This window comes from Esox lucius, chromosome 5 (genome assembly GCF_011004845.1).
Source record: "Esox lucius isolate fEsoLuc1 chromosome 5, fEsoLuc1.pri, whole genome shotgun sequence".
Taxonomy (NCBI): domain Eukaryota; kingdom Metazoa; phylum Chordata; class Actinopteri; order Esociformes; family Esocidae; genus Esox; species Esox lucius.
The window spans coordinates 2,418,270-2,435,693 of NC_047573.1; the positions used below are offsets into that span (position 1 = coordinate 2,418,270).

General features: G+C 43.4%; 1 protein-coding gene across 5 annotated transcripts in view; it reads left to right on the top strand.

Annotated features, from left to right (window-relative positions):
- Positions 1 to 17,424, top strand: part of LOC105029863 (zinc finger MIZ domain-containing protein 1) — a 167,042-nt gene that overhangs the window by 605 nt on the left and 149,013 nt on the right. Inside the window, exon 1 of one of the 5 annotated variants that reach the window (XM_020046825.3) lies at positions 13,078 to 13,096. The exons of the other annotated variants lie outside the window; for them this stretch is intronic. The gene's annotated coding sequence lies outside the window, so the exon portion shown is untranslated. Of the gene's footprint in view, positions 1 to 13,077; positions 13,097 to 17,424 lie in introns of those variants that run through there. 5 annotated transcript variants of the gene reach the window in all.

Sequence of the window (17,424 nt, forward strand, 5' to 3'; positions counted from 1 at the left end):
GAGAGGGAGAGACATGCATGCAAAGGTTTAGAGAGGTGGATGGTGTCTTGTTGTTAACTTTTAGGAGATCGTGTCGGTGTAGTGAAAGACACATGGTGTTGTCTCAGTATTGCAACCGTTTCTTCTTTGTCATTCATAAAATCTGCTTTACACTTAAACGTGCATCATTAACAACAACTGGAAGAGCGTTCTGTGTGATTTACTACAACCTGCTGTTTTGTGCCATAACAATGAATAGGCCCATGCTTCATTTTTCGCGTTTAGTACATATATACACTGTAATACTTTGTAATTGGCTACGTTTATTACTACTTTAGAAGTATTTTATCAAACCGATAGGGATTGTTTTTCTTGGTGCTATTCCATTGTTGATAGTTTTGGGTTTAACAAGTTGACTCCCTGAATTCCTGCCTGGATCAGAACCCCAGTGAGGATTGACTGTGGGCCACACACACCCACTCACACAGACAGACACACACACACACACACACACACACAGACAGACACACACACACACACACACACACAGACGAGAAAGAGAGCGAGAACTAGGTTTCCTTTCATAGCTGCCTGTACATCTGTCCAGGAAGCAAAAGAACAGCCATGTGGAAAAGAAATAAGCCAGACACAGCACCCTAGCAGCTCTGCTTTCTAACCATTGTCAGAGAGAAAGAGTTTTGAAAAGAAGGTCTAGCTTGAGAGACATTTAGAAAGTACTCTATTGTTATTAAAAAGTAAATACTATTCAGATGAATGTAATTGTTTCTAGCTGCCTCTATAGTTTTCTGCTTTGGCTCTGAACTATGTTTTGGGAGTGTCTTGATTTTGTTTGTGATTTATAGATGGAATCACCAGGGTTTCATGTTTTGCAACCCTCCACTCGGTTAAAGGTTTGTAATTGCTCACTCTAGTGCAGCTTCAAATTGTACTTGGCTACTCACTTGTCTGTCAGAGGGCTAAGCATGATGTGGTCAGCTAGGATCACAGTACACAGGATTCCTGTAACCGAAGAGTCTGTCCGCCCCCGTCCATGTTTTTCTGGACTGAGGGAAACATGAGGTGGCCGTGGTGATTCCCATAGGCCATTGTAGGAAACGGGGACTCCTGCGTGCATTCTGGGAAGGTTTGCACGCACTTCCAGATTTCGAGTAGTAAGTGATGGTGCAGAGAGGTGAGCAGGGGAGTCCCATGTAGCTCTGTTGTTAGAGCATGCTGCTAGCAACGCCAGAGGTTCTGGGTTTGATTCCCACGGGGAACCAGGTAGGAAATGCACTCAGTACTGTAAGTCCCCAGGGCGTGAGGGGTAAGCCATGATCTGGCCCCGGGGTAGAACCGTGAAGAACCGTTCTGCAGGTGATACGGTGAGGTGTTGCCAGGAGATCCAGACTCAGGCGTCAGGGAGCTGGAGATGAGAAGGGACTCCAGGATTGACGTATAATGGTCATTAGCGGCTGCTTCATCCAACTTCTACACCTCTGAAATGTTCCTGTTTGATTAACTTAAGATCAGTCCTGTAGAACACCCACCCCCGAAAAGCATGCTTTAAACTAAAACAAGGGTGTGGTTGTGGACTACTAAAGCACTGGGAATGACTGTATACGATGACTGCTCATGTTTTCTACTGTGTGATGCCAAAGAAAATAATAAAAATGCTGCCAAATCATGTACTGGTGCCACAGACCTACTGTCAGTGACACCAGGGAAACATTTGTCTCTGAAGTCCTGAGCATTGGGAGAAAACACACATTCAGCTGGTTCTTAGGTCTGGTCTGAGGGGTTTCCATGTCCCTGTGTCGCCCTCTCTCCTGTGGCCCATTCGTGGTCCCTGTCTGCTACCAAACATGTCCGTCACCTCTTTGGCTTTAGTCAATACCTTTTGCCCGCCAGTGTTTCCTCACAAGACAGTCAGAAGCAGATAGACTTATTACCTCACAAACCAGTCACATGTCAGATAGACTGCTGTTGTTTTTGTTGTTGCCGTTATTGTTCATGCAGTTTAATGTGGCAAAGCCTAGATACTTTATAGAACCTGTGGAAAAAGCATTGATTGAATGTCTATGACCTGATGTCTGATCAGAATCTGGTTCTAAATTTCTTCTCAGTTCTCCTCCACTCTCTCCCCCTCCCCCCTCAAACCCCTCCTCCTTCAGCACCTCTTGAGGGCCCCCAGGTTGAGCCAGTGAATTACCATGGGCCAGACACACAGAGAGAGAGAGAGAGAGAGAGAGAGAGACAGACCCTAGCATGCTGACCTCTCCCTATTCAAGCTGAGGATGTAGAAACACCAGCCGTCAAACAAAAGACACATTGAAACTGAGATCTGCAACACGTGCTACTGGACCACTTATTAACCATGTCTCTCTGCCTCTCTGTAGCTACTCCTACTATCACAGGGAAAGTGTTCTCCTCTTTACCCAGGGAAAGTGTTCTCCTCTTTACCCAGGGAAAGTGTTCTCCTCTTTACCCAGGGAAAGTGTTCTCCTCTTTAACCAGGGAAAGTGTTCTCCTCTTTACCCAGGGATATGATTCTCCTACCTAATTTGTATTTTAGCCCCAGTGTTAGATAATGCAGCTTGACTGTCCACTATCTTGTATATTGAGTTATTACATTGTATCATTATTACAATTATGACATTTTTTCTTTTGATTCCTTTCCAAATATCATTACATTCATATTGATACCCCAAACATTTCCATTATGCATTATATCACCCTAAATTTAAGAAATACAAGTCTTCATGCATCACCCTAACTTTAAGAAATTCACATCTCTCTTTTCTCCTTTCTTCTGTCTCTCTCCCCATCTCACTCTCACCTGTGGTGGGCTGTTGGAAGCTGGTGGTGTCAGAGCCACATGGGAAATAAATCTGCTCTAAGGTCAGAGAGGGTGTAGAAGAGGCCTCCATTCTCGGCCTGGCAGCCTGGGTCAGTGTCCGCCAGGCAAACAGCACCTCTTGTCAGGCTAGCACATAATTGATACCTCTGGAGTACCTGTGGGAGTGTGCCAGTATATGCTGTCCTCTGTTATAGCTGCTAGGGTGTTGAGTGCTTTGGAACAGCTAAGTATAATCAATAGGCTGGCAGTAATTGACATGAAGCTCCCTTTGCCTCTGTGGTTCGACTGTAATCATTGAAGTGACAACATTGTTGCCTCATTGCTTCTTAAAGAGGTTTTCCTCTAAGATGTTTTAGTTTGGACTGAGAGAGTAAATCTTCCCAGTCGAAGGACGCAGGAGCTGTTTTCGCCCTCGTATTTCCTCAGTTGAATTATTACTTTCCCTTCTCTGCGCTCTACTGATGTAGCAGGACTCTCCATATCCCCTTTCTTCTCTCGCTTGCAGTGCAATTTGCATGTTAGATGTTCATTTATTCGCAGTGTGCCGTTAAGTGGCTGCTGAACAGGTCATAAAGCACTGGAGTTCTTCACAGATTCCCCTGATAACAGCGCAAGGTCTGCATCCCAAATTATACCCCATTCACTTATGTTGTGCACTCTGTCTGACAAGGTCCCAATGGGCTCTGCTCAAAAGTAGTGCACCATATAAGGGATATGGTGCCATTTGGGACGTGGTTTCCAATCGAGGGCAGAAGAATGGTTTTAGTTTACTTTAATGGAGCTGAATTTGAAGCCAATATACGATGTGTTGGGCGAAGTTGTGGTGTAGTTGAGTTTTAGAGCTCTGAAATGTGAAAGGTTTTCATTTAGTTGAGTTCTAGAGCTCTGGTGCGTGATGAGTTTCACTGTAGTCCTATTTTAGAGCTCAGATATGTGCCCAGTTTTAATTTAGTCAGGTTTTAGAGCTCTGATATTTGCTGAGCTTTAGTGTAGTTGGGTATCAGAGCTCTGATATTTGCTGAGCTTTAGTGTAGTTAGGCATCAGAGCTCTGATATTTGCGGAGCTTTAGTGTAGTTAGGTATCAGAGCTCTGATATGTGCTTTATTTTTTTTATTTGTATTTTTTAAAACATCATAAATGACAGCATGAATCTTTGTTTGTTTTGTCAATGAAAAGTTCACTGCAAATGAAATGTTCTTTTAATATTTCTACTCCAAGACGCTGTCTGGAGGAAGGTTATTGGGAGGTTTGGTGTAGGTTGCTTTCTAGTGATCCTGTCTTGACTCTGTAGGTCTGTTATGGGCCGGGGTGAATCAGTGCTCTGGGATGGTCTGCTATTTTCACTGAGCAAGAAGAATGTGGGAGCGGGCCGGCCCTGCTTTTAGTTTGGAGGAAGTACAAGACAATCTGTCTGCAGAAGTATAACAATCTGTGCCACACAATAATATTTTTGTTATGCTTGGCAGATATCAGATATCAATCATGTATTGTAGGCTGTCGATTCAGAGTTTCGTAACCATGAATTAGTGTTGTGTTATCACCATTGTGTTATAAGATCCATATCCCGGTATTTAGTTAGTGCACTTAAATAATTTAAATACACTTAAGGAAATAATTAAAAGCAAAACAACAACTGTTTACCAGCTGCATTAGGTTATTGATGTGTTTATGTCAGGAATGTTGTCCCCAGGCTTCTGCTAATACAGAGGTTTTCAGAATGTACATGCTCGCTCTCGAGCAGGAAATCACAAGCGACACATTTTAAAAACACAAAGACATTGAAATGAAGTGTTTTGCTCTGGCATTTTCAGCCAACATTCATCTTGTACACGAACCAAACCCGTCCTCAGTCCAGTCGGGGGATCCACTGGACCGGTGGCTCGGTTCTCAGAACTGGCTTCACAACACGGAGGAGCAAGTGCCTCACAGATTGGGTTCACAAGGCCGTAGTGCTCGCCTATAGCCTGTCACAACCCCTCTATCCCAATTGGAGTCTACTAACGCCATTTGTAATGCTTCCCCATACCACACCAAGACCTGTAGCTGGATACAGATACCGCTATCAGAACAACCTGGCATCACAGCCAGCCGGCATGGCCATAACTGTCAGGGCCACTGTTGACTGGTAATACTGAGGTTCTGTTTCCAGAACAGGGAGGGAGAGTGAGAACTGGACTGAGAGAGGGAGAGGAGAGGGAGAGAGTGTGTTTTTGTGTGAGTTAAACGAGTAGCATGTGTGTGTTGGAGAGAGAGCCGAGGGAGAGAGTTGAGAGGTGGTTGGGGGGGCGCCAGACCACCGAACATTTAATCACATTATAGTGTTTAACAGCCACTCAGGGCTTTCTGGGTTACAGACGGGTACTGGAGGGACACGATACATAGTGACAGACAGGCAGATGGACAGGAGCTAGGTTAGGCAATAAGGACGTTGACAACTGGGCCCGAGAGCAGACAGGGAGGGAATATCTTCCAGGGTTTGTTGATTTAAAATCTTCCTGGATTTCCTAGAACTGGATATGTTTCTGTCAGCATAAGGATCGGCGGTTGCTGTTCATATTGACATAATGTAGTCCACATACCGTTTAGAGATATCGGCAGAATGTAGCTTACTGTAAAATGTAGAAGGCAGAACACGGCTTACTCAGGACTTTTCCAAATGTGTTGTGAGTGTTGAAAATATTATCACCCATCCAAAAATACACGAAAGCACTTTGTGTGTCGGAGAGAGCCGAGAGCGAGGTCCATTGGATCTAAACCCATACCGGTTGACTACTCTGCTGAGGATCTTTAAGATCTTTTTGGGAGCACTTTTTGGCTCTAATCTGCTTTAATCTAATCTATCCCTTTCTGATAGACTGTGAATGATGGGACGTCATAGAAAGCAGGAGTTACAGTCTCCACACTGGAGATATCTCCTGTCAAAGCCTCTTGGGAGAATGTGAGTGACCTCTGTGACCTCGGTCCTCAGTTAGGCTGAATAAGGCTAGGCTGACCTCTGACCTGCTCTCTCTTGTCTCACCTATTTCTCCCTCTCTGTATCTTTCTTTGTGTCTCTTTTTCTGAGAGGTGGGAGGGCAATGTTTCCTGCTTATTGTAATAACAGTGGCAGCCCGCAATTGTGATGCGCCGCCACAAAAAAAAAGTAATATTTTTATGAAATAAAATGTTTTTCCCCCAAGCTGAGTGCAGTTTACCATCGTGCAGAATTTACTATCGCACCATCATCAGAGCAACAATGTCCTGCACCTGACGTTCAGAGTATCAAACTAGTGACTGATGTCAGAGAAGCATAACTGCCTGTGTCTGTGCACGTGCACGTTTGTGTTGAACTGTCAGTAAGTGGCTGTGACATTGATATAAAGAAGATAGCCTTCGTCTGAGCGACAACTAAAGGTAAGAAACACGCTCGCTAACCAACTGTCAAAACTCGATAGCTGGCTACAGTGTGTTAGCGTCCTGCTGGAAACATTAGAGATTCGGCAGCAACAATACAATAAGACTTTCTGTATTTTATCCCAAAATGAAACTCTGCGTGAAACGTTATTGACATTTGTCAGCAACAATACAACTTCTGATTTTTTTTATTTTGGCTTCAAAATAAAAGTCTGTGGTGTGTCTACACAGTATGTATTGTTTACATCTTGAAAGGAAAAACTTTATATAAAGGAGAAATGGTTAGAGCTTTAGTAAGTTATTTAGACAACATTTCTAATATATGAAAAACTATTTCAATTGTTAATTTACTTGTCCTCATTATATTTTGAGAGGGATTGTGTTATAAATCCAACCTGCACCCACCCCCCCTTCCCCCACACTGTTGGGGAAAAAAGTAGGGGAAACACTGGAGGGGTTTAACTCAATCTAGTCAGTGAGGACACCCGGCATTGTGGCTGAAATAACCCAAATCTCTAAATAATGTTTACCTTGGTGGGCATGTCTTAGTTGGGCAGGCTTACATACACCCAGTGTGATTTGTACGCATTGATCTGTATTTATGAAGCTTGGCAATATTATGAACAGTCAGTTGCTACTTTATATAAAAAAGTTAATGTTGTTAACCATTGCAGCAAAAATGGGAGTATCTATGGCAAAAGCTAGATAGCTACTGTTGCTAAGTAATTAGCTGCCAGCTAACACTGTTATGAGTTTTCACCAAGCCCACCTGCTTCCTGCCTCCGGCTGCTGTATTGATTTGCGTTGTGAAACAACATTCTGATCTTTGCTTAAGATGTCATAATGCTAACTTTCATTGGGTTAACAGATGGACTGAGTCGTTGGTCTGGGACAGTGCTACTGCTTGCTCTGAGTGTCATCTGTCCCACAGAGAGGGTTTTTTAATGCCAGTCACAGACTCATGAATGTTTGATCTGACACCCTGTAAGAAAAACCACATTATGTCACAATGCAGTGTTCCCCATCTCTTGGGCCTAAGTGAAGGCCTTTGAATTATAAATTAAATCCAACTTTTCCGAAGTCGTCTTCTATGGTGATTATGAATTAAACAGCAGTCCGTTGGATGCCAGAAAGCTTGACTACAGAAGTGTAGTTTTAGACCACATCCTTGTGTGTATAACTAGGACATCTGGGATGTGTTCAGATGGACGACCACATCCATGTGTGTAAAACTAGGACGTCTGCGATGTTTTCATATGGACGACCATATCCATGTGTGTAAAACTAGGACATCTGGGATGTGTTCAGATGGACGACCACATCATCTAGTTGTATATAATAATAAGATGAATTGTCACCAAGAATGGCCCAATGGCGATAGGGTGAACCATTACCAGAGATGCCAGATCCAATTGGAACAGGGCGTTTATGTATCTCCCCTCACTCAGAGGGAATGTGTAGCGTGGGAGATACCAACACACATCTCCCTCTTCGGCGCTGGTTCGAGGGAGGGTTTTAGGAGAGGGAGAGATATTAACACTCAGGCACACCTCAGGTGAGTAATGAAGGGGTTTCTGTTCAAGTGAAGGTATTAAATCCGGCAGGGCCCCGCGGGGGCCTGTAGCTCATTGTTCTCTGACAGGCCAAATTAACTGGGATTTACTAATACACATTACACAGCCACGGAATGAGTCCAGCCGCACCGAGCTCTCACCCCTGTAGGCTACCTTCTCCAACTATCATCCCATTACCTCCTGCAACTCTCTCTCCAGAATATTTAGAAGAAGAAAGGGCCTCTGGGTGATCTGTTACTTCAGCAATGTACTGTATAGCCTCTCATCTAGCACATCGCTCTGAATTAAGTGATAGAGAATCACACAGTTAGGGCTCTAAATGACAACAGGAAGCATCTGGTAGAGAGGGCTCTAAATGAAAACAGCATCTAGTACAGGAGGGCTCTAAATGAAAACAGCATCTAGTACAGGAGGGCTCTAAATGAAAACAGCATCTAGTACAGGAGGGCTCTAAATGAAAACAGCATCTAGTACAGGAGGGCTCTAAATGAAAACAGCATCTAGTACAGGAGGGCTCTAAATGAAAACAGCATCTAGTACAGGAGGGCTCTAAATGAAAACAGCATCTAGTACAGGAGGGCTCTAAATGAAAACAGCATCTAGTACAGGAGGGCTCTAAATGAAAACAGCATCTAGTACAGGAGGGCTCTAAATGAAAACAGCATCTAGTACAGGAGGGCTCTAAATGAAAACAGCATCTAGTACAGGAGGGCTCTAAATGAAAACAGCATCTAGTACAGGAGGGCTCTAAATGAAAACAGCATCTAGTACAGGAGGGCTCTAAATGAAAACAGCATCTAGTACAGGAGGGCTCTAAATGAAAACAGAGCGTCTGGTAGAGGAGGGTTCTAAATGAAAACAGAGCGTCTGGTAGAGGAGGGCTCTAAATGAAAACAGCATCTAGTACAGGAGGGCTCTAAATGAAAACAGCATCTAGTACAGGAGGGCTCTAAATGAAAACAGAGCGTCTGGTAGAGGAGGGTTCTAAATGAAAACAGAGCGTCTGGTAGAGGAGGGCTCTAAATGAAAACTACGGGCCTTCCCCAAGAACACGTTATTTAATAGTTTGACTTCAGTTTTATTTTTATGTATTTGAATATCACCTGTTTCCCTTTGGCATGTAGTCATTATGCTGAAGTTTGAATGTGTCCCTCATTTCAGACACAGTGTTCATTTGAGTGTAGGCTGTGGTTAGGTGATATTTGCAATATGTTTGCAGGTAAAGTTTAGGAGAAATGTTAATCTAGATTTTAACCATTTGCTATCGATTCATGGTGAAGCTGTTTGATGAAGGATGTTTGAATTCAGGAAACCAGAACTTTTAAGAAGATCCAACAAAAAAGATGGGAGCAATTCTTGCATATTAGCAGGTACAGAAGAGCAGAAATCACAGACCACTAGCAGGTCACCGAGGAAAGGACAGTGGAGGAGAGGAGGTTAGAGGAGGAGGAGAGGAGTGGACAGTAGAGGAGGGGAGGAGGTTGGAGGTGGGGAGGAGAGGACAATGGAGGAGAGGAGGATAGAGGAGGGGAGGACAGTGGAGGAGGAGAGGAGTGGACAGGAGAGGAGAGGAGGTTGGAGGAGGGGAGTTTGGAGGAGAGGAGGGGATGATCGAGGAGAGGATTATTGCCTCAGCTCTCATGGTTTCTTTATTGTCTTGTCATTTAACAGATGCTCCTATCCAGAGCAACTCACAGGAGCAGTTGGGGTTAACAGTCTTGTTCAAGGACAAAATGGAGATTTGACCTTGGGACCTTTTGGTTGGGGGTCACATTCTGGCACTGCTAGGGATAGAAATCAACAGAAAATAATATAACCACATACACAGGTGGGGAGGAGTGGCGAGGAGGGGAGGAAAAGACGGGTGGAGGAAATAGAGAGGGGAGGCTGGAAGAACAAGGGGGGTGGGGTGCTGGAGGATAAGTGGGGGGGGGCTGGGGGAAAGGGGGGGGCTGAGGATGGGGCTGGGGGAAGTGGGGGGACTGGAAGAAAAGTGTCATGCAGTCACATGCAGCACCACCCTGTAGTCTGAAGCTTTTCACCAGTGCAGAGATTTAAAATAACTGCTCTGTAAACACAGTCTTTCCACTTCCTTATGGACCCCCCTGTCCGGAGGCCAGCCTGTCTCAGCTCAACTTCTGCTTATCAAAACATGAACTGATTTCACTGGCGTTTTCAAGCTGGGGTCACACAACTAGTACTGCCACTGAGGACTAGCCATTGATTAATGTGGTGTACTGTATAGAACTCATTTTATTACTAATAATGCTGCTACTATTACCAGCAGCAACAACATTATAGTAACAATAATGTCACCAGAAGGTTATGCTGGTATAGTGGAGCAAAAAAGAAAACATAACGTTGGCATAATGGTGTCAAAATGTTACGTTGGCATAATAGTGTCTCAATATTACGTTGGCATGATGGTTTCACAACATAACATTGGCATAATGGTGTCTGAATGTTACATTGGCATAATGATGTCACAATGTTAATGTCACTGTACTTTGACAATTAATCAGACACACAGACACACACACACACACACACATCTTGGCAAATGGTGTATGTTCAAACAGTGCCCAAAGCTTCAGAATATGTTGATGGCAGAGTGGATGCTATTTTTGACCATCTGCTCTAAAAGGAGGACGTATGAGTCAGAGTGCGTGAGTGCGTGCGTGCGTGCGTACATGTTTTTATCCTCCCAGGGTCTAGCACCACATCTACTGTTTGAACATCCTCTAAACACACAAGTGGACCCCAGAGGTGGAGATACTTAAATAGTACATGCCATCTCGCATTCTCTCACATCTTTTGATGGCAGGCAAAAAAGAAACACTGACCAGGAACAGAAAGTTGAGAGAAAAATAAAACAAACATACTTTTTTCTCGGCCTTGTTCTTCACTCAGTGATATCCTAGTTCTGACCTCGATTGACTGATCTCCTATTCCGGTTTACTTAGTGATCTCCTGATCTCCTGATCTTCTTCTTTGTTTACCCATCTTCTGGCATGATGCTGGGTCCATAACCATGTGAGACTGGACCAGATGTGAATTTGTATGTACCAGTTGGATGCATTCTTGTGCTTTGAACTTGTTGTGAAATCCAGATTGGCTAATGGTCATTCCTTATTCCTGGCGGCCTAGTCTGGTGTCAACATGTTATCCATGTCTCTGTCCATCACCACTGCCCTCTACTGGGAAGACATTTCCCCAAACTGGAGATTAAACCGATAATGGAGAATTCTCCAATTGCACTTAATCAGTCCCATCTGGTGACGTCGCAGAGGCCTAGTCAGTCCGAGGCTGCATATACGTCTGCGCTACGCAGAAAGGCATTTTGATATTGCTGAATTTAGATGCAAATTTAGATGTGTGGACTCTAGTTGTTTACATGTAAAATACCGTTTTTTGTTTTGTTTTGTTTGTCCTTGCCTGCTGGTGGTTTTATTCCGTAAACATTTGGAACCAAGATTAGTACCTAAACCGAATGGGTCAAATTGGCCAATAAAGATTCATGTGGGTGTGGTCTTGCACTTAATTGAGTTAAGAATATTCATGTTGTAACACAATTTGATACTGTGTTGCAACCACTGTCAAACCTTTGCTTAAGAGAAGCTTTAGTCATGGTTCAGAAGAGAAAATAAACCTGATTACTAGGGCTGGGCGATATGGCAAAAAAAAGTCTGACAGCATTGCCATGTGTTATTGAATTGCATCACACAAGTAAACAAATAAAAGTACACAGATCGGAGATCATCTCTACAAACAAATCTGACACTTTCACACAGTAACAGTAAACACCTCAGCACTTTAATTACTGTCGGTATGTCCAGGACAAGGTGACCTTTAGCAATATCTTTGCTTCTATTTTGGCAACCAAGTTTTTTGTACAGTGAATGGATGCAAATATGTTGACAAACCTCATCGTGACAAGGTTTACACAGGTATCAGAATGTTGAGATGGGGTAAGGCTTAACAAAGGCAGACAAAACAAAGACCTTATTTTAAGTGGATCTAGAAAACCCCTGTGGAGGAAATGAATGGCGGAATCACGCGAAGGTTCTCACTGCCAGGTTTTATCGGGATTATGACTCTTACTATTTCAGTGAATTTGATGTTGATGTGTCGAAGGCAAAGTTTGTTCAGTTGAGCCGACCACAAACTGTCACTATCACAGGAATACCTCACATTAGGGGATCACCTGTTGCTGTGACTCGTCACTTATGCCAGGTTATTCCTGGGGTCTTAACTGCCTGAATCTATTAGTGATTGTATGAAATATTGAAAAACACTGAACAATATTTACCCTTTTATGTTTCAGGCTTCCTCTCTATTACAATGTTAATTTAGCCTATTTAAACACTAATGCATTTTTTGGTTTTTAACTGTTAAAGCTGTCCCATAATAATTTGGATCAGACTTTCCTAACCTATATAGAACAGTTTGTAAAGAACCGAACACAGCACTCTCATTGTTTTCACAATAGTCGAACAATGCCATTCCCTGGCAAAACCAAGTTACTTCTTTATGCTAGCGACAGTAAGCCAGGCTAGCTGCAGCTGGTGCCTTGAGAATGAACCAGCCCATTGGCTTTCAGTCACGGTTCATCAGCTGTCAAATAGTGTGTGCTGGCTAGATTTTAGCACACCACAACTAGCATTAACTGCTAATGCTAACCATGCAACCCCACATCAGATAAAGTAGCTCGCTAATAAGGGCTTGCCACTTTAAAGCAACACCGCTAACCGCTACCTAACACATCCTTAACGGTTTATCTAGCCCTGCTTTGTTGACTTGGCGCTGGGTTTAATCTTGATGAGTAAATTGAACAGGCAGCATATTACTGGAGGCTGCGGAGCATGGCGTCTCCCCTTTGTGTTTGGACTGGCAGGCAGGGGAGGACTGTGGAGGAGGGGGGAGGTAGGAGGGAGGAGCAGGGGAGATAAAGAGGGGAGGGAGGAGGATGTGGTGGTGGGGGGGTTGGGTCACGTGAGGGACTTGTAATTATGTTTAGGTTAGGATCCTTTCAATCTGTCACAGTAAATTTATTTGACTCGTCCCGTTGTCGAACATTAGAGGATTAAAGCCCTTGTTATGAGCTCAAAAGACCAAGGAAGGAGGGAGAGATAGAGAGCGCAGACGATAAAGGGGTAATGGGGAAAGGGAGGAGAGGTAGGGGGGAGGAGAGGGCGGGGGGAGGAGAGGACTACTTTGTTTGTCTTCATGGTTATTGTGTTTGTTTTGGACAAGCTGGCTGTGAAGAGCCTCTGCATCATACAGTATGTCTTGGTAGGTGGTTTTCACTTATACATATTAATGTGTAGCGGGAATGAGACTCTGAGTTAGTGATGTCACAGTACAGCGTTTCCTTGAGCAGTTCTCCCACTCTCCCTTCTTCAAAGGAACGGGCAACCTTCCAAGAGTCGGCAGGAAGAAGGCTTCAGAAAAATGTTTCACTGTTGAATCTCAGGAACTTTTAGGTTTTTTTGTGACCATTTCTTGGATCAAAGTATGTGTTGTGAGAATAGCTGTGCTCCTGTGACAGCAAAGCGAGTTCACACCACAGTTTTAAACCTCAATTTTTTTTTTTTATTCACTTTAGTCTGAATATATATATATTTGAAACTTTCTTACAGTACATCTTAATTTACTGGATGTCTATTTGACAAGACAGCTATTTGTTAGCACTAATAAAAAATGACATGAACACTTCATTTGATCCAGGTGGAAATTATTATTTTCGCTTTACCTTGTGCTGGGTGTGTCCTTTTTACCCACTCTAAACAGGTACTCAGTTTATGTCAGTAGAGACTTTCGTTAGATACACTTTTGTTAGAAAGTCCTGACTCCTGGTGTTTAAAATGACCTTTTTATGTTACACACATGGGGAATGGCTTCAGGGAAACCACAATCTCAACCAAGTGTTTAACTTCTCCTTTTGTGTTGTATTTGTACTGCAGAGAAACCACCACTGGCTTTGTTTTCCACCAAGGAATGCCGCGTTGCTCCTAAATGGCGCCCTGTTCCCGGTGTAGTGCACTACATCTGACCAGAGCTGATTGGGAAGGGCCCCAAGTAGGGAATAGGGTGCCATTTGGGACTCAACCGCTGATCGCTGCTCTGTTTTTAATAACCCATCTGCATTATGGATTCGGCATACCATGTTTTTTAATGAGTGGCAAAATATTAATTATTTGTGCGATTCCTTTGTCCGCTGATGGTGAATGTTTTGCAGTGTTCATATTAAGGGCCCACAGAGTAAACAGGGTTTGGGCGGAAAACGCTAATAAGTGAGATTTATTTCTTGTTGGTAGGTAAGACAGGTGACGTGTGGTAATGAATGCAGATGGGATCCTCGTGGGTATGTCTGGCTGTATGGAGTTCAATTATTTATGAGTCTTAATCGTGATTCAGTATTGCCAGGTGAACCTTTTAGTTTACAAAGTCATGAAACGAACAGTATCCTGTATGTTCTTGGAAGGATGTAAGCCGTTTCCTATAGATGGATGGTGATTGTTGGCTGCGGTCAGAAGTAGTGGTTAATAAATCGCCTGAAAAGCTTTTACAAACCGTTTGGTCAACATTGGTCAACAACTCCTTACATTTCTAAATGTTACTAAGATTGTTGTTTACACATTTATATTCCCTTAAGTGTCCTCTGCTGTGTGCCAATTTTCCTGTTTTTCTGGTAATAATGCAGGTCAGTAAACATTTATGCCACAATTTATATAATGGACTGCAAAATGACTTGACTGGTGATTGGGGAGTGGTTGATAAATGCGGGAGCGATGTGAAATGGAAACGGAACTTAAGAAACAGTTCAAACGTGTTGGGAGACCTGGACCCGGTCACTTGGCCTGGTCCAAATATGAATCCAATGTGTGGATCATGTCAGAACCAACTGAAGGGCCCCGACACGTTCCTGACATGTCTGACTGTTTCTGCAAGGTAAGCAGCATGTAGAACAGCTTCCCTAAGAAGTATTGGGCCGCATCCAAAATGGCACCATATTGCCCTCCCAGTACAATTCTTTTGATCACGGCCCATAGGGTAGTGAGCAAAAGAAGTGCACTATACAAGGAATAGGGAATCATTTGGGATGTGCTGTACAGTAACAGCTCGCTGGCTGCTAAATTAAAAATGTTTCATTCTGACACTTCTTCAATGCACTCAGCAAAATGGATTTGATACACTTAGTCTGTTTGGCAAATTGACCAGATTGTGCAGTGGCAACATCTATTCAATAAGCATCAATTTTAACTAATGGAGTGTCGGGCCAAAATGAGGTGGAATCGTATCGTGTTAGCTGATGTAATGTTGTGGCAAAATGAGGTGGAATTGTATCCTGTTAGCTGATGTAATGTTTGGGCCAAAATGACGTGGAATCGTCTCGTGTTCGCTAATGTAAGGTTTGCCCATAACATTTCCCTTGATAAGCCCTAGATCCGCGTTTCCCAAACTAGGGGTTGCAACCCTGAACTGGGTTACCTGAATTAGGCTCATAAGGGAAAAACTGAAATAATCAATAATGTCTGTAGCTGAAAAATTTGGTAGCTGATGCATTGGAAATAAACTGATAATTTTGTTTTCTACCTACAAATGTGGCACTATGCTTCAAACAGTCTTACGCTGATATATGACAAAACCAACACTTAACGATAAAACTTGCACAAGGTTTACCATCATCAATCTTCTTTTCTACACAAAATATTTTTAATGATAGCCTGATGATCTCCTCAACTCCCTGATAACATTCTGGTGCTCTTCAGTCTCTTTCATTTGTCCTTCCTAATTAAAGTAGTCCTTAGTACTGTCAGACATTTTGGTAAAACACAGTCAGTAAAAAGACTGATCGTTATTCACTATTGGCCCAGAAGATTCCCTGAAATAGATGATACTGTCTTGTTGAACGGTCAGCTGGTGTTGATCAGTACCATGTAACGATATAAGGTCAGTTCCCCAGCAGCATAATCCCGTATCTAGGCTCCCTTTGTTTCCACATCAGCAGGCAGCCAGACTAAACAGTGAACTGACATTTAGATTTAGCTTCTGTAGAGTATACAGATTAAGTTGTGCAGAGCTACGTTCCAGGGATGGTCATTTGTCATCCTAATATTGAATCAAGCTAAACAGACACACAACATTCAATCACTTAAAATAACTTGACTATCATGTTGAATATTGCTCTAAGTGAAAGGTCAGCTAGCAATGGATGTAGTCCCAGAAGCAGAGTGCACCCAGATAATTCACTGTCTATGTAAATGAACCCATACTCTTGGAATGATTTGGACTGGACCCATGGGCCCGCTCAAACCTAGGGAGCTGTGTAAGGAATAGGGTGCCATTTGGAACGATCACCTAGTGCAATAAGTATAGCAATATTGTTTTTAACGAGTGGAATACAATTGTCATTAGCGAATGTAATAATATGGTAATCAAGTGTAATAATATTTTGTTTAGTGAGTGTAATGATATTGTGTTTAGTGAGTGTAATGATATTGTCATTAGTGAGTGTAATGATATTGTCATTAGTGAGTGTAATGATATTGTCATTAGTGAGTGTAATGATATTGTCATTAGTGAGTGTAATGATATTGTCATTAGTGAGTGTAATGATATTGTCATCAGTGAGTGTTATGATATTGTCATCAGTGAGTGTTATGATATTGTCATCAGTGAGTGTTATGATATTGTCATCAGTGAGTGTTATGATATTGTCATCAGTGAGTGTGATGATATTGTCATCAGTGAGTGTGATGATATTGTCATCAGTGAGTGTGATGATATTGTCATCAGTGAGTGTGATGATATTGTCATCTGTGAGTGTGATGATATTGTCATTATCACAGTACTAATATTGTCTGACTGCAGCAGATGAATGACTGACAGCTCCAGTGGTGATTGGTTGCCCTAAAGGGAAGTACAACTGTGTTCCAAACAGCTGCCTATTCCCTACAATAGTGGTTTACTTTTGTCCATTTGGGAGAGAGCCAAGGGCTGTCTTTAGCTGGGCCTGGCTGGTCCAAAGGGCACTGGTCCACTCTGCTGGGGAAAAATTGAGGGGTCTGTGCAAACATGGGGTGTGTCCAAAATCACACCCTCTTCTCAACAGGCCCAGATCAACAGTAGGACACTAGAAAGGGAACGAAGTGTTGTTTGTACCGCAGGCGGAGCCCTCAGCAGGGAACTGGCATGCCTGGCAGACCAACCAGCTTCTCGTGAGGCGGGGGTGTGGCTCTGTGATTGGTAACGGTGGCACACAATACAACCCCTCATTTAATTCTGCAGCCAGTCGGCCAGTCAGCCAGTCGGCCAGTCGGTCAGTCGGCCAGTCGGCCACCCAACCAGGCAGTCCGTTGTCGACAGGGAGTAGGGTCGCACTAGAAGGTGTGTGTGTGCGTGTACAACATGTTCCCCTGGGACAGAGACACAGCTGAGGAGAGACCAGACACAGTGTTCCCCTGGGACAGAGACACAGCTGAGGAGAGACCAGACACAGTGTTCCCCTGGGACAGAGACATAGCTGAGGAGAGACCAGACACAGTGTTCCCCTGGGAAAGAGACACAGCTGGGGAGAGACCAGACATTGTTCCCCTGGGACAGAGACACAGCTGGGG